The sequence below is a fragment of the Medicago sativa genome, chromosome 3, assembly GCF_051527215.1.
Source record: "Medicago sativa cultivar Bolivia chromosome 3, Bolivia_mono, whole genome shotgun sequence".
Lineage (NCBI taxonomy): Eukaryota > Viridiplantae > Streptophyta > Magnoliopsida > Fabales > Fabaceae > Medicago > Medicago sativa.
The window spans coordinates 21,571,590-21,590,976 of NC_140751.1; the positions used below are offsets into that span (position 1 = coordinate 21,571,590).

At 31.1% G+C, this 19,387-nt stretch overlaps 4 long non-coding RNA genes across 5 annotated transcripts; 1 reads left to right on the plus strand and 3 right to left on the minus strand.

The window, feature by feature from the left end:
• Positions 1-1,415: 1,415 nt before the first annotated feature.
• LOC146936355 (uncharacterized) lies at positions 1,416-2,028 on the minus strand. Its single transcript, XR_015030563.1, has 2 exons — positions 1,889-2,028; positions 1,416-1,786 (listed from the first exon to the last, which is right to left on the minus strand). It is a non-coding gene; the product is annotated as an uncharacterized LOC146936355 (long non-coding RNA).
• Positions 2,029-3,023: 995 nt separating this feature from the next.
• LOC146936356 (uncharacterized) lies at positions 3,024-13,685 on the plus strand. Of its 2 annotated transcripts, XR_015030567.1 has the most exons (4): positions 3,024-3,211; positions 6,403-6,614; positions 9,805-10,016; positions 13,204-13,685. It is a non-coding gene; the product is annotated as an uncharacterized LOC146936356 (long non-coding RNA). The 2 variants fall into 2 exon arrangements; XR_015030566.1 differs by lacking the exon at positions 13,204-13,685 and having other exon boundaries at positions 9,805-10,334.
• Positions 4,824-6,228, minus strand: LOC146936357 (uncharacterized). The gene is made up of 2 exons (XR_015030564.1): positions 5,294-6,228; positions 4,824-5,191 (listed from the first exon to the last, which is right to left on the minus strand). It is a non-coding gene; the product is annotated as an uncharacterized LOC146936357 (long non-coding RNA).
• LOC146936358 (uncharacterized) lies at positions 8,223-9,570 on the minus strand. The gene is made up of 2 exons (XR_015030565.1): positions 8,696-9,570; positions 8,223-8,593 (listed from the first exon to the last, which is right to left on the minus strand). It is a non-coding gene; the product is annotated as an uncharacterized LOC146936358 (long non-coding RNA).
• Positions 13,686-19,387: the final 5,702 nt, after the last annotated feature.

Below are 19,387 nucleotides of genomic sequence, written 5' to 3' on the forward strand. Positions count from 1 at the left end.
GGAACACAAACCTCGTGCTTAGTTCGGGTTTGTTGCTAGTTTACTGTTAAACTAGATTAGAGAAAAGTTTAAGAAATACATGTATTTCTAATGCTTTCCATCCAGTGAATTATGTAGAATAATTTAACACGTTGAAAAGACTCGTGTTTGTTTATGGTGTCAGTCGGCAATCCTAAAAACAGGTTGGGTTGTTGCATGAGGCAACACGACTGGAGCAGTACCCACAAACCACAACATGACAACTGTTGCGAATATATCGACAGATCTCCAAAAAATGTGAATCCAAAATCACGACTTGAGAAAACTGAATCCTAAGTATATTGACTAAATATTATGCTAAAACAATATAATTAACTTAATATATAACATGATTTTGTATTATTGTTAGCCTTTGAGTAAGTACTTTTTATGTTTACATTATGGTTTTTAGGGGAATTCAAACTAATTACTTAAGGTATTAGTAATTTTCTCCTCAAGCACTACGCTGGCTCTTCAACTCTACATTTCCACCTTTCTTCCTTGAAATGTCAAACACAAAGTAAACAATAATTGGTCAAGAAATTATGCAAAAAAGCGAGATATTGGCTCTCAGTTTTGAGGCTCGATTTTGCCTCTCGGTGTTAAGAAAAGACATTTGGAGCAATTTCTCCAATATTCGCAGCAACAATCTGAAAAGGGTAAAGGATTTCAATCCTTTCTATTGGATGTGGCAAACAATCCCATATTTCATCGTTTGAATCAATCTTTCGAAATTCCGAAGTCGTGGCTATGCTTGTTATCTTTCCAACGCATGGTCACATGCTTCGATTGGATAAGGCTCAACCATGTTACGACCTTTTTAGTGAGTATGGGTCAAACATGAGTAAAATCCAAATATTAACATGAAAATTTACTTACCCTCCATTCTGGGCGAATTTTTTGAAAATGCTAAAAATCTACCATTAGTCATCACAGACATAGAAAACCACAAAATAAACAATAATTGGTCAAGAAGTTATGCAAAAAACGAGATAAATGAGTTTTTTTTATATATGTCGTCAATGAAGTTTTAAATTTTGCCAATAACATTCATAATTCAAAATTGTTAATTTACATGAAATTAATTTTGGCCCTGAAATAGTTGTTGGCCATGTTGAGTATCTTATTCTCAACAAACTCAGCCTTGACTAATTTGAACTATAAGTAGAATAGATAATAAATATTTGTGACCCACGAAGAAATACTAATAATCATATATCGGCATTATTAATTAAAGTGACTAATAATTATGTAATAACATTGTTATTTTTTACATTGTTTTTGTCAAAGAGATTTAAAGGTGGGCAAAACATTTCTTAAAGTAAAAACAAAGTGCAAATGAAAAACATGACATCTAAACTATGTTGGCCTCCTATTATTATAATCTATAATTTACAACATTTAAAAATTATTATAATAATTAAAAGGAAAATGATAATTACAAATATTGGGGGGACTAGACCAAAACCCAATTAAGGATAAAACCTGAGTATTGGAAAAAACTATAGAGCAATTAAACAACCCAAAGATAACATAAACATAGATCAAAGTGCATAGGATATTATTAAAGTAAGAACATTATGACATAAAAGTAAATTATATGTAACATAGTTATTACACATACTATAACAGTTACAATTTTAATCACACACACAAGTTGAAGTTGCGAAATTGCAAAATGGCTTTTCATCAGGAAATTTACACCCAAGTTCTAGCACATTTTCTAAACAATCAAAGTCATCTTTGCATTTCATAAATGATGTTTGCACTGCAATGTCAAATAACAAAAAAGTATTTTCATTAAAGGAGTATGAAATATTATGTCTAATATAAATAAGAAAATGAGAAAATAATGTCAAAAATTACTTACTGCCATCGGTTACCACGAGATATAAAGAAAGAAAGATTATCAAAGCATAAACAAACTTTGAAATGTGAGTCATTTTTTCTTCTTTTACATGTAATCAGTAAAAAATGGATGAAACATTTTATAAGTAAAAAATTTATTGCTTTGTTAACATCAATTCAATGTTTTTTAACACTTAAGAGTTAAAAAAATGTTTATTAAATTGAAGTTATTGTTAAACGTCTCGAAGCTAGATCGGTGCATCAAGTTTATCTTTTAGCTCACTCAATTAACCAGTTATACTTTGATCTCGAACAAACATTCATTAGATTTTTTTTATTTTTTCACTCTTCATAATAGAGAAGGGTCAAATACCTAAATAGAAATAATAGTGATGAACAATGAAAAAAGTTAGCTTTGAGAGGAACTTGGTAGTAAAAATAAAATTGATCAAGCTTTTACTTTCAAGGATTTTGATTCAAAACAGTTTATTTGAAAGAAGCACGAAATTATAGCTCTTTAAATCTTAAGCGAATAATATAAACTTCATCATATGTAAACCACAAGAAGGAGTTTAACTCATGGTGAGCTAGACCAAGAAGATGAAGATGAAATGAAACATAAATGAAAACATGAAAAGCTAAATTGATAAACAATAAAGATTTAAGAATATATTACACTCCAACAAAAAAAAAACAGGCGAGCTTGAAGCATCACTAAAGTAATCCTAACTCTAAATCACTAAGAAATATCACTCATGCTCATCTTCTTACATTAAGTATATTATTCTTCAGAGGGACTTGGTTTAGAGAGTTGCGGTTAGGGTTTCTAAAATTTGTGAGTTAGGTTAAGTGTCTTAAAAAAACTATAATGCTCGATCACAAGGGCTCTATTTATAGAACCACTTGTGTGGTCATCAAGCCAAACACTTAAATACATTGTACCATATTGTTCACCATATTTTACTTAAACCCATCGTACCATACGGTGGACCACATTTCTCTATTTACATAGATTAAATAATAAGTCTTACTTAATTATGTAATTACTAATACCCCCTACTTATTATTTTATAAATAAGTCTTACTTATTTATTTCTCTAATATATATGTCCTTTGTGGGTAACCCTATAGGAGATCCTCACTTGGAGAAAGGGAGCTGAATAGATCTTGACTTGGAAGAATTTTGTACCCGAACCTCCCCTTTCGGCTGTTGAGTCTATTTATGGGGAAGCCTCCCCCACAAAGGAGGAATTTAGGAATGTTCTGAGCGGGCATGATTTGGTGCACTTGTCAATCAAACAACAAGTTTTAGGCGGCGTTGTCGGAGATTGTTGATATTTCGAAGGTAATCAATAGAGTTTATTTTTTGAATAATTAGGTTAGGTTAGGTAAGTTTTCTTTTCTGTTTTTTTATATTTTTTTTTATGTTTAAGATTTGATCAAACTGGTCTAATTGGTAAGTTTTTGTTTTCCGTTTCCTTCTATCCTCACTTTTAATTGCGTAAACACATAGCTCGCGCTTCAATGTTCATCTTGTTCGGAACACAAACCCCGTGCTTAGTTCGGGTTTGTTGCTAGTTTACTGTTAAACTAGATTAGAGAAAAGTTTAAGAAATACATGTATTTCTAATGCTTTCCATCCAGTGAATTATGTAGAATAATTTAACACGTTGAAAAGACTCGTGTTTGTTTATGGTGTCAGTCGGCAATCCTAAAAACAGGTTGGGTTGTTGCATGAGGCAACACGACTGGAGAAGTACCCACAAACCACAACATGACAACTGTTGCGAATATATCGACAGATCTCCAAAAAATGTGAATCCAAAATCACGACTTGAGAAAACTGAATCCTAAGTATATTGACTAAATATTATGCTAAAACAATATAATTAACTTAATATATAACATGATTTTGTATTATTGTTAGCCTTTGAGTAAGTACTTTTTATGTTTACATTATGGTTTTTAGGGGAATTCAAACTAATTACTTAAGGTATTAGTAATTTTCTCCTCAAGCACTACGCTGGCTCTTCAACTCTACATTTCCACCTTTCTTCCTTGAAATGTCAAACACAAAGTAAACAATAATTGGTCAAGAAATTATGCAAAAAAACGAGATATTGGCTCTCAGTTTTGAGGCTCGATTTTGCCTCTCGGTGTTAAGAAAAGTCATTTGGAGCAATTTCTCCAATATTCGCAGCAAAAATCTGAAAAGGGTAAAGGATTTCAATCCTTTCTATTGGATGTGGCAAACAATCCCATATTTCATCGTTTGAATCATTCTTTCGAAATTCCGAAGTGGTGGCTATGCTTGTTATCTTTCCAACGCATGGTCACATGCTTCGATTGGATAAGGCTCAACCATGTTACGACCTTTTTAGTGAGTAGGGGTCAAACATGAGTAAAATCCAAATATTAACATGAAAATTTACTTACCCTCCATTCTGGGCGAATTTTTTGAAAATGCTAAAAATCTACCATTAGTCATCACAGACATACAAAACCACAAAATAAACAATAATTGGTCAAGAAGTTATGCAAAAAACGAGATAAATGAGTTTTTTTTATATATGTCGTCAATGAAGTTTTAAATGTTGCCAATAACATTCATAATTCAAAATTGTTAATTTACATGAAATTAATTTTGGACCTGAAATAGTTGTTGGCCATGTTGAGTATCTTATTCTCAACGAACTCAGCCTTGACTAATTTGAACTATAAGTAGAATAGATAATAAATATTTGTGACCCACTAAGAAATACTAATAATCATATATCGGCATTATTAATTAAAGTGACTAATAATTATGTAATAACATTGTTATTTTTTACATTGTTTTTGTCAAAGAAATTTAAAGGTGGGCAAAACATTTCTTAAAGTAAAAACAAAGTGCAAATGAAAAACATGACATCTAAACTCTGTTGGCCTCCTATTATTATAATCTATAATTTACAGCATTTAAAAATTATTATAATAATTAAAAGGAAAATGATAATTACAAATATTGGGGGGACTAGACCAAAACCCAATTAAGGATAAAACCTGAGTATTGGAAAAAACTATAGAGCAATTAAACAACCCAAAGATAACATAAACATAGATCAAAGTGCATAGGATATTATTAAAGTAAGAACATTATGACATAAAAGTAAATTATATGTAACATAGTTATTACACATACTATAACAGTTACAATTTTAATCACACACACAAGTTGAAGTTGCGAAATTGCAAAATGGCTTTTCATCAGGAAATTTACACCCAAGTTCTAGCACATTTTCTAAACAATCAAAGTCATCTTTGCATTTCATAAATGATGTTTGCACTGCAATGTCAAATAACAAAAAAGTATTTTCATTAAAGGAGTATGAAATATTATGTCTAATATAAATAAGAAAATGAGAAAATAATGTCAAAAATTACTTACTGCCATCGGTTACCACGAGATATAAAGAAAGAAAGATTATCAAAGCATAAACAAACTTTGAAATGTGAGTCATTTTTTCTTCTTTTACATGTAATCAGTAAAAAATGGATGAAACATTTTATAAGTAAAAAATTTATTGCTTTGTTAACATCAATTCAATGTTTTTTAACACTTAAGAGTTAAAAAAATGTTTATTAAATTGAAGTTATTGTTAAACGTCTCGAAGCTAGATCGGTGCATCAAGTTTATCTTTTAGCTCACTCAATTAACCAGTTATACTTTGATCTCGAACAAACATTCATTAGATTTTTTTTATTTTTTCACTCTTCATAATAGAGAAGGGTCAAATACCTAAATAGAAATAATAGTGATGAACAATGAAAAAAGTTAGCTTTGAGAGGAACTTGGTAGTAAAAATAAAATTGATCAAGTTTTTACTTTCAAGGATTTTGATTCAAAACAGTTTATTTGAAAGAAGCACGAAATTATAGCTCTTTAAATCTTAAGCGAATAATATAAACTTCATCATATGTAAACCACAAGAAGGAGTTTAACTCATGGTGAGCTAGACCAAGAAGATGAAGATGAAATGAAACATAAATGAAAACATGAAAAGCTAAATTGATAAACAATAAAGATTTAAGAATATATTACACTCCAACAAAAAAAAAACAGGCGAGCTTGAAGCATCACTAAAGTAATCCTAACTCTAAATCACTAAGAAATATCACTCATGCTCATCTTCTTACATTAAGTATATTATTCTTCAGAGGGACTTGGTTTAGAGAGTTGCGGTTAGGGTTTCTAAAATTTGTGAGTTAGGTTAAGTGTCTTAAAAAAACTATAATGCTCGATCACAAGGGCTCTATTTATAGAACCACTTGTGTGGTCATCAAGCCAAACACTTAAATACATTGTACCATATTGTTCACCATATTTTACTTAAACCCATCGTACCATACGGTGGACCACATTTCTCTATTTACATAGATTAAATAATAAGTCTTACTTAATTATGTAATTACTAATACCCCCTACTTATTATTTTATAAATAAGTCTTACTTATTTATTTCTCTAATATATATGTCCTTTGAGGGTAACCCTATAGGAGATCCTCACTTGGAAAGGGAGCTGAATAGATCTTGACTTGGAAGAATTTTGTACCCGAACCTCCCCTTTCGGCTGTTGAGTCTATTTATGGGGAAGCCTCCCCCACAAAGGAGGAATTTAGGAATGTTCTGAGCGGGCATGATTTGGTGCACTTGTCAATCAAACAACAAGTTTTAGGCGGCGTTGTCGGAGATTGTTGATATTTCGAAGGTAATCAATAGAGTTTATTTTTTGAATAATTAGGTTAGGTTAGGTAAGTTTTCTTTTCTGTTTTTTTATATTTTTTTTATGTTTAAGATTTGATCAAACTGGTCTAATTGGTAAGTTTTTGTTTTCCGTTTCCTTCTATCCTCACTTTTAATTGCGTTAACAGATAGCTCGCGCTTCAATGTTCATCTTGTTCGGAACACAAACCCCGTGCTTAGTTCGGGTTTGTTGCTAGTTTACTGTTAAACTAGATTAGAGAAAAGTTTAAGAAATACATGTATTTCTAATGCTTTCCATCCAGTGAATTATGTAGAATAATTTAACACGTTGAAAAGACTCGTGTTTGTTTATGGTGTCAGTCGGCAATCCTAAAAACAGGTTGGGTTGTTGCATGAGGCAACACGACTGGAGCAGTACCCACAAACCACAACATGACAACTGTTGCGAATATATCGGCAGATCTCCAAAAAATGTGAATCCAAAATCACGACTTGAGAAAACTGAATCCTAAGTATATTGACTAAATATTATGCTAAAACAATATAATTAACTTAATATATAACATGATTTTGTATTATTGTTAGCCTTTGAGTAAGTACTTTTTATGTTTACATTATGGTTTTTAGGGGAATTCAAACTAATTACTTAAGGTATTAGTAATTTTCTCCTCAAGCACTACGCTGGCTCTTCAACTCTACATTTCCACCTTTCTTCCTTGAAATGTCAAACACAAAGTAAACAATAATTGGTCAAGAAATTATGCAAAAAAACGAGATATTGGCTCTCAGTTTTGAGGTTCGATTTTGCCTCTCGGTGTTAAGAAAAGTCATTTGGAGCAATTTCTCCAATATTCGCAGCAAAAATTTGAAAAGGGTAAAGGATTTCAATCCTTTCTATTGGATGTGGCAAACAATCCCATATTTCATCGTTTGAATCAATCTTTCGAAATTCCGAAGTCGTGGCTATGCTTGTTATCTTTCCAACGCATGGTCACATGCTTCGATTGGATAAGGCTCAACCATGTTACGACCTTTTTAGTGAGTAGGGGTCAAACATGAGTAAAATCCAAATATTAACATGAAAATTTACTTACCCTCCATTCTGGGCGAACTTTTTGAAAATGCTAAAAATCTACCATTAGTCATCACAGACATAGAAAACCACAAAATAAACAATAATTGGTCAAGAAGTTATGCAAAAAACGAGATAAATGAGTTTTTTTTATATATGTCGTCAATGAAGTTTTAAATTTTGCCAATAACATTCATAATTCAAAATTGTTAATTTACATGAAATTAATTTTGGCCCTGAAATAGTTGTTGGCCATGTTGAGTATCTTATTCTCAACAAACTCAGCCTTGACTAATTTGAACTATAAGTAGAATAGATAATAAATATTTGTGACCCACGAAGAAATACTAATAATCATATATCGGCATTATTAATTAAAGTGACTAATAATTATGTAATAACATTGTTATTTTTTACATTGTTTTTGTCAAAGAGATTTAAAGGTGGGCAAAACATTTCTTAAAGTAAAAACAAAGTGCAAATGAAAAACATGACATCTAAACTATGTTGGCCTCCTATTATTATAATCTATAATTTACAACATTTAAAAATTATTATAATAATTAAAAGGAAAATGATAATTACAAATATTGGGGGGACTAGACCAAAACCCAATTAAGGATAAAACCTGAGTATTGGAAAAAACTATAGAGCAATTAAACAACCCAAAGATAACATAAACATAGATCAAAGTGCATAGGATATTATTAAAGTAAGAAGATTATGACATAAAAGTAAATTATATGTAACATAGTTATTACACATACTATAACAGTTACAATTTTAATCACACACACAAGTTGAAGTTGCGAAATTGCAAAATGGCTTTTCATCAGGAAATTTACACCCAAGTTCTAGCACATTTTCTAAACAATCAAAGTCATCTTTGCATTTCATAAATGATGTTTGCACTGCAATGTCAAATAACAAAAAAGTATTTTCATTAAAGGAGTATGAAATATTATGTCTAATATAAATAAGAAAATGAGAAAATAATGTCAAAAATTACTTACTGCCATCGGTTACCACGAGATATAAAGAAAGAAAGATTATCAAAGCATAAACAAACTTTGAAATGTGAGTCATTTTTTCTTCTTTTACATGTAATCAGTAAAAAATGGATGAAACATTTTATAAGTAAAAAATTTATTGCTTTGTTAACATCAATTCAATGTTTTTTAACACTTAAGAGTTAAAAAAATGTTTATTAAATTGAAGTTATTGTTAAACGTCTCGAAGCTAGATCGGTGCATCAAGTTTATCTTTTAGCTCACTCAATTAACCAGTTATACTTTGATCTCGAACAAACATTCATTAGATTTTTTTTATTTTTTCACTCTTCATAATAGAGAAGGGTCAAATACCTAAATAGAAATAATAGTGATGAACAATGAAAAAAGTTAGCTTTGAGAGGAACTTGGTTGTAAAAATAAAATTGATCAAGTTTTTACTTTCAAGGATTTTGATTCAAAACAGTTTATTTGAAAGAAGCACGAAATTATAGCTCTTTAAATCTTAAGCGAATAATATAAACTTCATCATATGTAAACCACAAGAAGGAGTTTAACTCATGGTGAGCTAGACCAAGAAGATGAAGATGAAATGAAACATAAATGAAAACATGAAAAGCTAAATTGATAAACAATAAAGATTTAAGAATATATTACACTCCAACAAAAAAAAAACAGGCGAGCTTGAAGCATCACTAAAGTAATCCTAACTCTAAATCACTAAGAAATATCACTCATGCTCATCTTCTTACATTAAGTATATTATTCTTCAGAGGGACTTGGTTTAGAGAGTTGCGGTTAGGGTTTCTAAAATTTGTGAGTTAGGTTAAGTGTCTTAAAAAAACTATAATGCTCGATCACAAGGGCTCTATTTATAGAACCACTTGTGTGGTCATCAAGTCAAACACTTAAATACATTGTACCATATTGTTCACCATATTTTACTTAAACCCATTGTACCATACGGTGGACCACATTTCTCTATTTACATAGATTAAATAATAAGTCTTACTTAATTATGTAATTACTAATACCCCCTACTTATTATTTTATAAATAAGTCTTACTTATTTATTTCTCTAATATATATGTCCTTTGTGGGTAACCCTATAGGAGATCCTCACTTGGAAAGGGAGCTGAATAGATCTTGACTTGGAAGAATTTTGTACCCGAACCTCCCCTTTCGGCTGTTGAGTCTATTTATGGGGAAGCCTCCCCCACAAAGGAGGAATTTAGGAATGTTCTGAGCGGGCATGATTTGGTGCACTTGTCAATCAAACAACAAGTTTTAGGCGGCGTTGTCGGAGATTGTTGATATTTCGAAGGTAATCAATAGAGTTTATTTTTTGAATAATTAGGTTAGGTTAGGTAAGTTTTCTTTTCTGTTTTTTTATATTTTTTTTTATGTTTAAGATTTGATCAAACTGGTCTAATTGGTAAGTTTTTGTTTTCCGTTTCCTTCTATCCTCACTTTTAATTGCGTAAACACATAGCTCGCGCTTCAATGTTCATCTTGTTCGGAACACAAACCCCGTGCTTAGTTCGGGTTTGTTGCTAGTTTACTGTTAAACTAGATTAGAGAAAAGTTTAAGAAATACATGTATTTCTAATGCTTTCCATCCAGTGAATTATGTAGAATAATTTAACACGTTGAAAAGACTCGTGTTTGTTTATGGTGTCAGTCGGCAATCCTAAAAACAGGTTGGGTTGTTGCATGAGGCAACACGACTGGAGAAGTACCCACAAACCACAACATGACAACTGTTGCGAATATATCGACAGATCTCCAAAAAATGTGAATCCAAAATCACGACTTGAGAAAACTGAATCCTAAGTATATTGACTAAATATTATGCTAAAACAATATAATTAACTTAATATATAACATGATTTTGTATTATTGTTAGCCTTTGAGTAAGTACTTTTTATGTTTACATTATGGTTTTTAGGGGAATTCAAACTAATTACTTAAGGTATTAGTAATTTTCTCCTCAAGCACTACGCTGGCTCTTCAACTCTACATTTCCACCTTTCTTCCTTGAAATGTCAAACACAAAGTAAACAATAATTGGTCAAGAAATTATGCAAAAAAACGATATATTGGCTCTCAGTTTTGAGGCTCGATTTTGCCTCTCGGTGTTAAGAAAAGTCATTTGGAGCAATTTCTCCAATATTCACAGCAAAAATCTGAAAAGGGTAAAGGATTTCAATCCTTTCTATTGGATGTGGCAAACAATCCCATATTTCATCGTTTGAATCAATCTTTCGAAATTCCGAAGTGGTGGCTATGCTTGTTATCTTTCCAACGCATGGTCACATGCTTCGATTGGATAAGGCTCAACCATGTTACGACCTTTTTAGTGAGTAGGGGTCAAACATGAGTAAAATCCAAATATTAACATGAAAATTTACTTACCCTCCATTCTGGGCGAATTTTTTGAAAATGCTAAAAATCTACCATTAGTCATCACAGACATACAAAACCACAAAATAAACAATAATTGGTCAAGAAGTTATGCAAAAAACGAGATAAATGAGTTTTTTTTATATATGTCGTCAATGAAGTTTTAAATGTTGCCAATAACATTCATAATTCAAAATTGTTAATTTACATGAAATTAATTTTGGCCCTGAAATAGTTGTTGGCCATGTTGAGTATCTTATTCTCAACAAACTCAGCCTTGACTAATTTGAACTATAAGTAGAATAGATAATAAATATTTGTGACCCACGAAGAAATACTAATAATCATATATCGGCATTATTAATTAAAGTGACTAATAATTATGTAATAACATTGTTATTTTTTACATTGTTTTTGTCAAAGAGATTTAAAGGTGGGCAAAACATTTCTTAAAGTAAAAACAAAGTGCAAATGAAAAACATGACATCTAAACTCTGTTGGCCTCCTATTATTATAATCTATAATTTACAGCATTTAAAAATTATTATAATAATTAAAAGGAAAATGATAATTACAAATATTGGGGGGACTAGACCAAAACCCAATTAAGGATAAAACCTGAGTATTGGAAAAAACTATAGAGCAATTAAACAACACAAAGATAACATAAACATAGATCAAAGTGCATAGGATATTATTAAAGTAAGAACATTATGACATAAAAGTAAATTATATGTAACATGGTTATTATACATACTATAACAGTTACAATTTTAATCACACACACAAGTTGAAGTTGCGAAATTGCAAAACGGCTTTTCTTCGGGAAATTTACACCCAAGTTCTAGCACATTTTCTAAACAATCAATGTCATCATTGCATTTCATAAATGATGTTCGCACTGCAATGTCAAATAACAAAAAAGTATTTTCATTAAAGGAGTATGAAATATTATGTCTAATTTAAATAAGAAAATGAGAAAATAATGTCAAAAATTACTTAATGCCATCGGTTACCACGAGATATAAAGAAAGAAAGATTATCAAAGCAAAAACAAACTTTGAAATGTGAGTCATTTTTTCTTCTTTTACATGTAATCAGTAAAAAATGGATGAAAAATTTTATAAGTAAAAAATTTATTGCTTTGTTAACATCAATTCAATGTTTTTTAACACTTAAGAGTTAAAAAAATGTTTATTAAATTGAAGTTATTGTTAAATGTCTCGAAGCTAGATCGGTGAGTCAAGTTTATCTTTTAGCTCACTCAATTAACCAGTTATACTTTGATCTCGAACAAACATTCATTAGTTTTTTTTATTTTTTCACTCTTCATAATAGAGAAGGGTCAAAATACCTAAATAGAAATAATAACGGTGAACAATGAAAAAAGCAGCTTTCAGAGGAACTTGGCATTAAAAATAAAATTGATCAAGTTTTTACTTTCAAGGATTTTGATTCAAAACAATTTGTTTGAAAGAAGCATGAAGTCATAGCTCTTTAAATCTTAAGCGAATTATATAAACCTCATCATATGTAAACCACAAGAAGGAGTTTAACTCATGGTGAGCTTGACCACGAAGATGAAGATGAAATGAAACATAAATGAAAACATGAAAAACTAAATTGATAGACAATAAAGATTTAAGAATAGATTAAACTCCAACAAAAAAACAGGCGAGCTTGAAGCATCACTAAAGTAATCTTAACTCTAAATCACTAAGAAATATCACTCATGCTCATCTTCTTACATTAAGTATATTATTCTTCAGAGGGACTAGGTTTAGAGAGTTGCGGTTAGGGTTTCTAAAATTTGTGAGTTAGGTTAAGTGTCTTAAAAAAACTATAATGCTCGATCACAAGGGCTCTATTTATAGAACCACTTTTGTGGTCTTCAAGCCAAACACTTAAATACATCGTACCATAATGTTCACCATATTTTACTTAAACCCATCGTACCATACGGTGGACCACATTTCTCTATTTTCATAGATTAAATAATAAGTCATACTTAAATATGTAATTACTAATACTCCCTACTTATTATTTTATAAATAAGTCTTACTTATTTATTTCTCTCATATATATGTTCTTTGTGGGTAACCCTATAGGAGATCCTCACTTGGAAAGGGAGCTGAATAGATCTTGACTTGGAAGAATTTTGTACCCGAACCTCCCCTTTCGGCTGTTGAGTCTATTTATGGGGAAGCCTCCCCCACAAAGGAGGAATTTAGGAATGTTCTGAGCGGGCATGATTTGGTGCACTTGTCAATCAAACAACAAGTTTTAGGCGGCGTTGTCGGAGATTGTTGATATTTCGAAGGTAATCAATAGAGTTTATTTTTTGAATAATTAGGTTAGGTTAGGTAAGTTTTCTTTTCTGTTTTTTTATATTTTTTTTTATGTTTAAGATTTGATCAAACTGGTCTAATTGGTAAGTTTTTGTTTTCCGTTTCCTTCTATCCTCACTTTTAATTGCGTAAACACATAGCTCGCGCTTCAATGTTCATCTTGTTCGGAACACAAACCCCGTGCTTAGTTCGGGTTTGTTGCTAGTTTACTGTTAAACTAGATTAGAGAAAAGTTTAAGAAATACATGTATTTCTAATGCTTTCCATCCAGTGAATTATGTAGAATAATTTAACACGTTGAAAAGACTCGTGTTTGTTTATGGTGTCAGTCGGCAATCCTAAAAACAGGTTGGGTTGTTGCATGAGGCAACACGACTGGAGCAGTACCCACAAACCACAACATGACAACTGTTGCGAATATATCGACAGATCTCCAAAAAATGTGAATCCAAAATCACGACTTGAGAAAACTGAATCCTAAGTATATTGACTAAATATTATGCTAAAACAATATAATTAACTTAATATATAACATGATTTTGTATTATTGTTAGCCTTTGAGTAAGTACTTTTTATGTTTACATTATGGTTTTTAGGGGAATTCAAACTAATTACTTAAGGTATTAGTAATTTTCTCCTCAAGCACTACGCTGGCTCTTCAACTCTACATTTCCACCTTTCTTCCTTGAAATGTCAAACACAAAGTAAACAATAATTGGTCAAGAAATTATGCAAAAAAACGAGATATTGGCTCTCAGTTTTGAGGCTCGATTTTGCCTCTCGGTGTTAAGAAAAGTCATTTGGAGCAATTTCTCCAATATTCGCAGCAAAAATCTGAAAAGGGTAAAGGATTTCAATCCTTTCTATTGGATGTGGCAAACAATCCCATATTTCATCGTTTGAATCAATCTTTCGAAATTCCGAAGTGGTGGCTATGCTTGTTATCTTTCCAACGCATGGTCACATGCTTCGATTGGATAAGGCTCAACCATGTTACGACCTTTTTAGTGAGTAGGGGTCAAACATGAGTAAAATCCAAATATTAACATGAAAATTTACTTACCCTCCATTCTGGGCGAATTTTTTGAAAATGCTAAAAATCTACCATTAGTCATCACAGACATACAAAACCACAAAATAAACAATAATTGGTCAAGAAGTTATGCAAAAAACGAGATAAATGAGTTTTTTTTATATATGTCGTCAATGAAGTTTTAAATGTTGCCAATAACATTCATAATTCAAAATTGTTAATTTACATGAAATTAATTTTGGCCCTGAAATAGTTGTTGGCCATGTTGAGTATCTTATTCTCAACGAACTCAGCCTTGACTAATTTGAACTATAAGTAGAATAGATAATAAATATTTGTGACCCACGAAGAAATACTAATAATCATATATCGGCATTATTAATTAAAGTGACTAATAATTATGTAATAACATTGTTATTTTTTACATTGTTTTTCTCAAAGAAATTTAAAGGTGGGCAAAACATTTCTTAAAGTAAAAACAAAGTGCAAATGAAAAACATGACATCTAAACTCTGTTGGCCTCCTATTATTATAATCTATAATTTACAGCATTTAAAAATTATTATAATAATTAAAAGGAAAATGATAATTACAAATATTGGGGGGACTAGACCAAAACCCAATTAAGGATAAAACCTGAGTATTGGAAAAAACTATAGAGCAATTAAACAACACAAAGATAACATAAACATAGATCAAAGTGCATAGGATATTATTAAAGTAAGAACATTATGACATAAAAGTAAATTATATGTAACATAGTTATTATACATACTATAACAGTTACAATTTTAATCACACACACAAGTTGAAGTTGCGAAATTGCAAAACGGCTTTTCTTCGGGAAATTTACACCCAAGTTCTAGCACATTTTCTAAACAATCAAAGTCATCATTGCATTTCATAAATGATGTGCAATGTCAAATAACAAAAAAGTATTTTCATTAAAGGAGTATGAAATATTATGTCTAATTTAAATAAGAAAATGAGAAAATAATGTCAAAAATTACTTAATGCCATCGGTTACCACGAGATATAAAGAAAGAAAGATTATCAAAGCAAAAACAAACTTTGAAATGTGAGTCATTTTTTCTTCTTTTACATGTAATCAGTAAAAAATGGATGAAAAATTTTATAAGTAAAAAATTTATTGCTTTGTTAACATCAATTCAATGTTTTTTAACACTTAAGAGTTAAAAAAATGTTTATTAAATTGAAGTTATTGTTAAATGTCTCGAAGCTAGATCGGTGAGTCAAGTTTATCTTTTAGCTCACTCAATTAACCAGTTATACTTTGATCTCGAACAAACATTCATTAGTTTTTTTTATTTTTTCACTCTTCATAATAGAGAAGGGTCAAAATACCTAAATAGAAATAATAACGGTGAACAATGAAAAAAGCAGCTTTCAGAGGAACTTGGCATTAAAAATAAAATTGATCAAGTTTTTACTTTCAAGGATTTTGATTCAAAACAATTTGTTTGAAAGAAGCATGAAGTCATAGCTCTTTAAATCTTAAGCGAATTATATAAACCTCATCATATGTAAACCACAAGAAGGAGTTTAACTCATGGTGAGCTTGACCACGAAGATGAAGATGAAATGAAACATAAATGAAAACATGAAAAACTAAATTGATAGACAATAAAGATTTAAGAATAGATTAAACTCCAACAAAAAAACAGGCGAGCTTGAAGCATCACTAAAGTAATCTTAACTCTAAATCACTAAGAAATATCACTCATGCTCATCTTCTTACATTAAGTATATTATTCTTCAGAGGGACTAGGTTTAGAGAGTTGCGGTTAGGGTTTCTAAAATTTGTGAGTTAGGTTAAGTGTCTTAAAAAAACTATAATGCTCGATCACAAGGGCTCTATTTATAGAACCACTTTTGTGGTCTTCAAGCCAAACACTTAAATACATCGTACCATAATGTTCACCATATTTTACTTAAACCCATCGTACCATACGGTGGACCACATTTCTCTATTTTCATAGATTAAATAATAAGTCATACTTAAATATGTAATTACTAATACTCCCTACTTATTATTTTATAAATAAGTCTTACTTATTTATTTCTCTCATATATATGTTCTTTGTGGGTAACCCTATAGGAGATCCTCACTTGGAAAGGGAGCTGAATAGATCTTGACTTGGAAGAATTTTGTACTCGAACCTCCCCTTTCGGCTCTCGAGTCTATTTGTGGGGAAGCTTCCGCCACAAAGGAGGAATTTAGGAATGTTCTGAGCGGGTATGACAAGGCATTTCTTAGATCCAGAGATCATGTTGCCAAGTGGAAGATCCTTGCAGACAGCGTTATGAGCTCTTTTGAAATGGTTTGTCTTTCCACCCTTCTGACTACTGATGACAGTTAGTCATTCACTATTTTTAGAGTCATTTTAGTTAAGTTTTTAGTTTATTTTTATCATTTTAGTATTTTAATTTAGAGTTATTTTAAATAAATTGTCGTTTCTGATTTATTGTGTCAAGTAGAGAAAGCATTGAAAACAAGGGTTTATTATTCAATTTATATCCACATGAGTAAACAAATGATGTGTCAACGTTTTGGAGGGCTGAATAGCATAGAACAATGAGAAAAGAAGTTGGCTTGCATTCATCGTGTTGGCCCAATAGAAATACCAAGGGAGGCATGTGATTGGCTAGAAGAAAAAGAAAACAATCAGGATTGGAGATTATAAAAGGAAGAGATAAAGCAACAATGAGGGCATCACGACGGCTTGTACAAGAATCACGGTTTTGGAGAAGTAGCTAGCTAGCACGCATCACGTTTTGGAGAGAAAAGAAAAAGGCTGCGCACAGTGACGGAAGTAGCATCACGGCACATGGGAATTCAACAGTAGCTATTTGAATTAAATTGAGGAGGAACGCCGACAACGACGGAACTCTATCGGTTTATTTTTCTTTATCATGTTGTTTATTCCTTTGATCATGTCTAGCTAAATTCCTTTGATTAGGTTTGAGATGATTTTAATTTGAGCTGTTTGAACCATGTGATTGTATAAACTCTTTTCGATACAATTATAATCCTAGTTTTATTCAGAATTGTTTGCTCTTAATGCTTTTTGTATACTGATCACATATAAACTGAATTCAAATATCAATTGACTACTGACCCTAGCTATTAATGAATTGGATCTAATAATTCTGGTTAATCTAACGGGTCGGTCTAGGGATAGATGATTGTTAGGTTATGACATAAAAAAATTAACGTTCATAAAGCCTTCAACGGTTACGAACTCACCTAAGGGATTAGGGTGTTGTAGCTTTAGAAGTGTGTTCTGAGTCAAGGGATTGATCAAAACTATTTTGTTAATTTGTCGTGAGTCTAGGAGAATAATTGTAGAGACTAGGTGCAATTTACCAAACAGCGATAATTAATTGATTCGAAAGACCTGATCACTTTTTATCTCTATATTTTCCAAAACCATTTATTTTTATTTTTATTTACTGTTGAACTCAATCAAATATATGCTCTACATACCCGTTATTTGTTAAATCCTTTATTTTAACGCTTTTGCCGAGTAGAAATTGAAACACTCCCTGTGGATACGAACTTATAAATTTTATTACTTTGATGCATTTTTAGTACACTTGCTAAAAGTATATCAAGTTTTTGGCGCCGTTGCCGGGGACTGTTAAATCATTTCAACTTGGCAATTTTGTTTTTATTTAGGATTTCTGTCATTTATATTTTTGTATATATTGAAGAAAAAAATATATAGATTTATGCTTTTAGTTTTCTTCTCATTGTACAGTGCTACTAAAAAGTTTATCCAAGTTTTGCAGCTATGATGGACAGGTTAGTAGACAGGTTACGCCTCTATGACACAAAAGAGATTGTTACGTTGCAGTATGAAAAGTATATGCTGCCTTTGAAGATAAAATATTTGGACTCGATATTAAATTTGAGAAGTGGTCGTTATGAGGCTAATCAACCAGGTAGTAATTGTGAAGGGAAGAAAGAGGTGATCAACATCGATTACAATACTCAACTTCAAAATATTTTAGATGATTTCTTGATGTCAAATCAAGTTTCATTTGATAAGTTAGATGTTCAGTGTGGTGATCTTGTTGAGAAAGCACATAAGTGTCAGAGGATGTTGGTTCAGATGGAGACTGAGTGTCACGAGGTAGTGTTGGAAGAAAATCCAAAAGTGAAGAGTGTTGATATTTTCCCAAAGTCTGAATTATTGGGGGTTAAAGAAATCACTCGTGTGCAAACCAATACATATTCTTCTTTATGGTGGGAGAACTCTAATTTCAAAAGTTTAACAATGGGAGCATGGGAGCATCTGCTTCTTTTTATGAAGTTCATGGAATTCCTACCAAACAAAAGGAAGAAGAGAGATGATATATTTTTTCTATCATTTTTGCCACCCTAACCGTGGTTGAAGCGTCAAGCTCAATGACGTAAAAGAAAGCGCTTGGTGGGAGGCAACCCATCCTCTTATTTTTTTAATGTTTTTTATTTTGCAGGTATTTTTATTAAAAAAAAAAAGCAAAAAAAGATGAAGAGAAAAAAAAGTGAAAAGATGGACAAAAAAAAAAGAGTCCACATCAGTTCTTATTTTTTCAATAACTTGTCTTTGTTAGATGTCAGTTGTGTCAGTTCTCAGTTTGATTCTCTTTAAGTGTTTGCTTGTTTATTATTAATGAATTTTCTTGTTTCTTGAAATTTTCCAGTTTGATAACAGTTTGCTTCACCAATGATAACATCAAAGTTCATAAGGAGGTAGTGACTTGAAATTCAAAGGCGAAGTGTACGGCATGTGTGATAGGTAGTCACAACTTCCAGAAATCTAACACTGTAAGGTTCATAGCCAAATTTTATTTTTCAATTTACTTATAAAGAGTGTTCCATGCAACTACATTTCTAGAACTTTT